The sequence below is a fragment of the Arachis ipaensis genome, chromosome B6, assembly GCF_059453495.1.
Source record: "Arachis ipaensis isolate K30076 ecotype BB chromosome B6, ASM5945349v1, whole genome shotgun sequence".
Taxonomy (NCBI): domain Eukaryota; kingdom Viridiplantae; phylum Streptophyta; class Magnoliopsida; order Fabales; family Fabaceae; genus Arachis; species Arachis ipaensis.
This window is the reverse complement of record NC_142441.1, coordinates 110,199,708-110,205,707: the sequence shown is the minus strand read 5'-3', so window position 1 is coordinate 110,205,707 and position 6,000 is coordinate 110,199,708.

Here is a 6,000-nt window from a genome sequence, read left to right as displayed (position 1 = left end):
TTATGGCGTGTTGACTGATATTATTGAGTTAGATTATGTCGGAAAACATAAAGTGATCTTATTTAAGTGTGAGTGGTTTGATGTTCCTCCAATAGGCCGAAATCAAAGTAGGGGATATTGTAAAGATGAGTATGGATTCATAAATGTGGATGTCACATATGTTAGATATAAGGATGAGCCTTTCATTTTAGCATGTCAAGCTGAGCAAGTATACTATGTAAAGGCAATTAAAAGGCCTAATTGGTGTACTGTGGTCCGAGTAAAGCCTCGCAATACATATGATGTGCCCGAGCAAGATATCATGCAAGAAGAGGCATACCAACAAGCTAAAATGGGAAGCTTTAATCAAGTACCATATTCGGGTGATATCAATTTTTTGATGAAATTGGGTAGAGGTGACATAGAGGGATCAAGTGTGGACGTCCCTAAGTCTATGGAAGAAAAAGAAGGAGAAGAAGAAGAAGAAGAAGAAGAAGAAGAAGAAGAAGAAGAAGAAGAAGAAGAAGAAGAAGAAGAAGAAGAAGAAGATTCAAATGATAGTGATTGACTTCTTAGTATTTTTATTTTGGGGATTACAAGATCTTTGCAATTGCTAAATTATCTATTTTTTGTATAGGAGGATGATTGACCTTATCCACTTTTTGTATAGGATGGTGATTGACTTTAAAGTAGTTAGACTTTACGCTCTCACATCATATTTGCATTTGCTAAGTTATTCACTCTATGTTCCACTTGTTTAACTTTTTTGAAAAGTATAATATATTTTGAATCATGTCCAACTTTTATTGATGTACTTTCCTTTGTGTAATTGTATATTAAATGATGTAGATATTTTATTATTTCATTTTTTTAATTTTATCTCTGTTAACTTTATTGTAGATTGCGTAACATAATGGCATCACGGAGATTGACAAGGCCTGCTGCATCTGGTTATAAACCACGAGCACTTGCCCCAGCCCCGGCAGCCCATGCCCCTGCCCCAACCCCAGCCCCTACAGCCCCTGCAGCCCCTGTCCCAGCCCCGGCAGCCCCTGCAGCCCCTGCCCCAGCCCCAGCAGCCCCTGCCCCAGCCCCAGCAGCCCCTGTCCCAGCCCAGGCAAACCCTACTTCTGCACCACCCACTGCCCCTGTTGATAGGCGTATTGGTAAAAGGGGACCTTCGCGTGGGATTGCAGCAAATAGGGTTATCAAAACAAAGACAAATGGGAAATTGGAATTGCCAATCTCTATGGAGAACTTAGCTCCTAATGGCATCCATGCTGATCTGTTTGCATCTGGAGTGGGTATTATTACAAGACAAAATACTCCTTTGGATGTAGAGAAATGGAGCCAAGTTGGAGATGATGTCAAGCAAAAAATATGTGACATTGTTTTGGTAATACATATTTATATTTTCTGCTATTATGTATATTATAGGGTTTATTTCTGCTAACTAATTTTGACAAATCATATGTAGGAAAAGTTTGATATAGCAGATACGCAGGTAATGCGCAATATAATTTTAGCTAAGGCTAACATATGTTATCAAAGTTGGCGCTCAAGATTGCGTGAGCTCTATGAGTTGTATCAAACTGATGAGGAGCGCCTTCAAAATCCACCAAACAATGTTCTACCGGAGACATGGGAGAATTTGGTATCCTACTTTGGAAGTCCTTCTTTTCAGGTTTGAATTTTTCATTGTGACAACCATTGAGGTGTTCTTATGTTATTTTGCTATTTTAGGTCAATGCAAATAATTATACCTTACCTCCTTTTGTCTTTTGTGAGTTTGGTCTTCTATAGGAAAAAAAAGTTTAAGAAACAAAGATAATAGAAAGCATCACGTTGTACCACATATTGTTGGTCGAAGGACATTTCAAGTTGTTAGACGTGATCGGGTAAATAGTCTTAAACTGTTTAATTTGGTCTTATATTTTCTGCTATGTCACGTTTGCACTTAACTACATGCTATATTTTAAACTTCCAAAAAATTTGCAGCGCCATCCTAGAACCGGTGTCGAGCCTGACATTCAAGAATTGTGGCAAATTACTCATCAAAAGAGTAATGGAGAATGGGTCAATGAAAAAGCTAAACAAATTGATGTAACATTACTAACCTTTTCCTCTTTCAACTGCATGGAAGTTAAATTTTATCTCCATTTTCAAATCACAAATTGGATTGTGTAGGATGATATTAGCTCTATGCTCGATGAATCCTATGATTTGGAAAATCCTCTCACTCCAAATGAAGCTTTTCTACTTGTGAGAGGTGACAAAAGTGGTGCAAGTTATGGCATAAAGGCTACAAACTCTAAATTAAGGATTCAAGCACAACTTCAAGAGGCAATGCAAGACCATGAGGAGCTAACAAAGGAAATAGATATGCTCAAAGGAAAACTTGAAGAGCAACGAACACGGCAAGAGGAAGAATTAGCTCAAATGAAAGCTCAATTGGAAGCTCAACAAGCTGTTGTGAACTCTCTCACGGCGCGCTTTGACAATGAAACAAACTAGACCCTAAAGGTACTCCTAAAGTTGCTTATGGCTTTAATACATTTTTGTAGATGATTCCCATTTTATATTAGTATACTTTAATTTGTATATGGATCTATCTATCACATTTTACTTGTGTCATGGTTGAAAAATGACAAATGTCCTATTATTTGGTTTGATAAATTTGGTTAGGTATGGCTGAGACATAAGTTGCGAATTGGTTGTGTTTGTTGGAACCGTGGACGGTGGAAATATCCAAATTTTAGGGGAGGTTCTGCCGAAATTTTTCTAAACATTTTGGATAAAACTTAGTGAAAAAATTATAATTAGTTTGGATAAAACTTAGTGGAAAAATTATAATTAGTGTTATATCTTGTTTCTAACTTCTTTGTTTCGGTTTTTCTTATTTACAGGAGTGCTGAAATGGTGACCATATGCTACTTTGAGGGCTCAACAATGTTTTGATGCATAGAGACACTAATCTATGTTAGAACTTTTATGTTTTGGTTGAACTTTGTATGTTAGAACTTTTATGTTTTGGTTGAACTAATCAATGTACTCACTAGCTAATGTTATTTTGTTTCAAGACAATTTTAGCTAAAAAGATCTTGTTTGACTTATGTATGTTTTTGCATATTATATACATGTAAACTTGCTTATTATCATTGTTAATATATTAGTTAATTTAAAAAATAATTTAGTAAATTATGCATGTAATTTGTAATAAAAAAAGTAGTTACAAAATAATTAATTTGCTTTCGTAACTAAAGAAAAATATGTTACAAAATCATGTTACATTTTGTAACAAAATTTTTTGATAGAAAAAAATTGATTGTCATGAAAAATACCTTCAAGATAAAAAATTGTTACCATTTTTGTAACGGCTTATGGTTTTTTGTATAAAAAAAAATTGTTACAAAAAATGCTTTTGAATTGTAACAGTTCCATTTTTCGTTACAAAAACTTTTTGTAACGGGACTTACTGCAATGGACCCTTTTTTTGTTACAAAAAACTTTTGTTTCAAAATTTTGACGTTTTGTAACAATATTTTTTGTTACAAATGCGCCTTTTTCTTGTAGTGCTAGCATTTTTAATATTGTACGCTTGATAATTCCTCCACTATCTTCTTCAAAATGGAATAATTCCTACAAGAGTAGAATTAAATTGTTGGTAGGTGTCGAATTAAGATTCTGGGACTGTACAAAAATATAACGATTTACCTCTACACATTCATTATATATCTTGTCCATAGAGCGAACCTTTCTCCAATCCTTCTCGCAGATTGGGAATTTGGTGTAGTCAGATCCTAGCATTCCGACAACGCCGCTTAGTATACAAGCTTCATTTCCAACTGGTTGCAGTCTATCGTTGAACCTCAGTACGATCTTTCTACCGTTAGGTGGCTTCATAGCCTCTCTCACACTTAAATGAAGTTGCTTGATTGTCCCATCAGACTCTGTTTATCATAGTTAGTCTGTGTGAGTAACCACTGTGGCCAATATGCAATGAAATCATAAAGAAATTACTCATAAAAAAAATACATGGGATAAATTTATATATACCAATTGTTTTAACATCCCAAAATTCGGTGGTCTTGCGTCTCTTGCGCTTTAGAGCCTCTGATGCAGCAAATAGGTTGTCAACGTGTTGCTCAAAAGAATCTACCTCATCTGTCTCTGGGTCTAAATCTTCATCAGGCGATTCCGAGTGTTGAGCACCATTCGTGGGAGGCTGTGGAGCAGGCGGTGGTTCGGTACAGGGTGGTCGAAAGGAGCGTAAAGATGAGGTCGGGGCGGCACCAGTACCACTAGAGGGGGGAATTAAGCCATCCACTTGGAACACGGATGAAGCCGCAGCAGATCCTGTTTGCATTTGCTGACATAACGAGTCTACCTTTGATTTCTTCGTGAAACGACCTATCCTAGGCATCTTAATAAACTTGGTACCACCAAAAAGATAACTTAATACTATTATCAAAATGTAAACAATAAACAAAAATTCAAATAGCATTAACTATAACCAAATATTTAGACACGTATATCAATATATATATATATATATAGCTCGTAAAAGAAATAGCAATTGGCTTAAAATGAGTTAATTGGAAGCAACGTGCCTTTTCGTTATCTCTGTCATGCGTATAATTTTCTCATAGACCAAACAAGTGCAATATAAATTAATAATAATGCATGCGGTTCAAATATGGAATTTTATATACCAAAACATATATAAAACATATAGAACAGCACATAATAAAATTATCATACGCAACTATATATTTCTTTTCACATTCGATTATACATTCAAATGCATGAATTACTACTTGGTTGCATAAGCACTATAAACCCATTACCCGAAATAAAATCAAGTAAAAACAATTTTAAGTACTCTATGTAAGTCATGAACGCTGACTTCTACAATTGACCAAGAAATCTTATTCTGAAATAAACTAAAAACATATCGTGCTTAGTCTTTCAATTATTTAAAATACTCACTATTAATTTCTTATTCTTGTGCATTATTTCATAACCTGAGATACGAATGTATAAATAAACTCCTCTTCTTGACCTATATTCACATATCTTATCAGTTTATAATTATCTTTTTTTTTTACATACATTAAAGTGAAAATTTATATATGAATTGACTTTGTAAATGTTTTGACAAAAAGGAGAATGGTGTTCACTTTTTTTTTTGCCTTTCTCATAGTTAAAGTCAACACAAAATCAACTAAAATAAAGAGGATAAAAATTTGTAAATTCAAAATTCTGGATAATGAAAAGCCATAGACAAATCTCCTAGCTCAGTTACAACCATCACAGTTAATGCTATGAACTGACTAAAGAAATAGGAGAGAAATAGGATTGTGATAAATAACAATTCCCAGCAGAAATTATTACATAAATATACTGCTAAATTATAAATTACAGTTAATACAATTTTCATCAGCACACAACAGTTGTAGATATTATAATAAGATAACCTTCTTGTTAATCTCAAATAGTTAGTAAATTGCAAATCACAAAAAATACCACTAAATATGACAAAGCAAAGTTAATTCTTAAATTATTGGAATACCAGATATGTTAAACAAGTGCAGTATGGCAACAATACTGCATTTGAAGAAGATTTTCTTAATTATTGTTTTCAAAACTAAATCATGAGAAAGAAAGGGAGGAACTTGATCATGGCGACACAATTTAAATTCCATAAATAAGGGTTAATAAACATGCGATTCTCAATGGACAAATTAGCAACCACACTAGATCAAATATTTGTGCTTACCGGCAGCGGGAGAAAGATTATCGACGCTGTTGGTTCTCACGATGCAACTGCTTGACGGTGGACATGGCAGGAAGACGCTGATGGATTCTGGCTTTGCGACGTCGATGGCTACTCCAACTTGATGAAATTCGAAGATTGTTTAGAGGAAGAGAATCGGTCCAATAGTAACGAGCGGAAGTGCGTCTCGTGGGAGGCTTAGTGGTGAAAGAAATTAGGATTATGTTAGTGGCGGGGTTATGTAT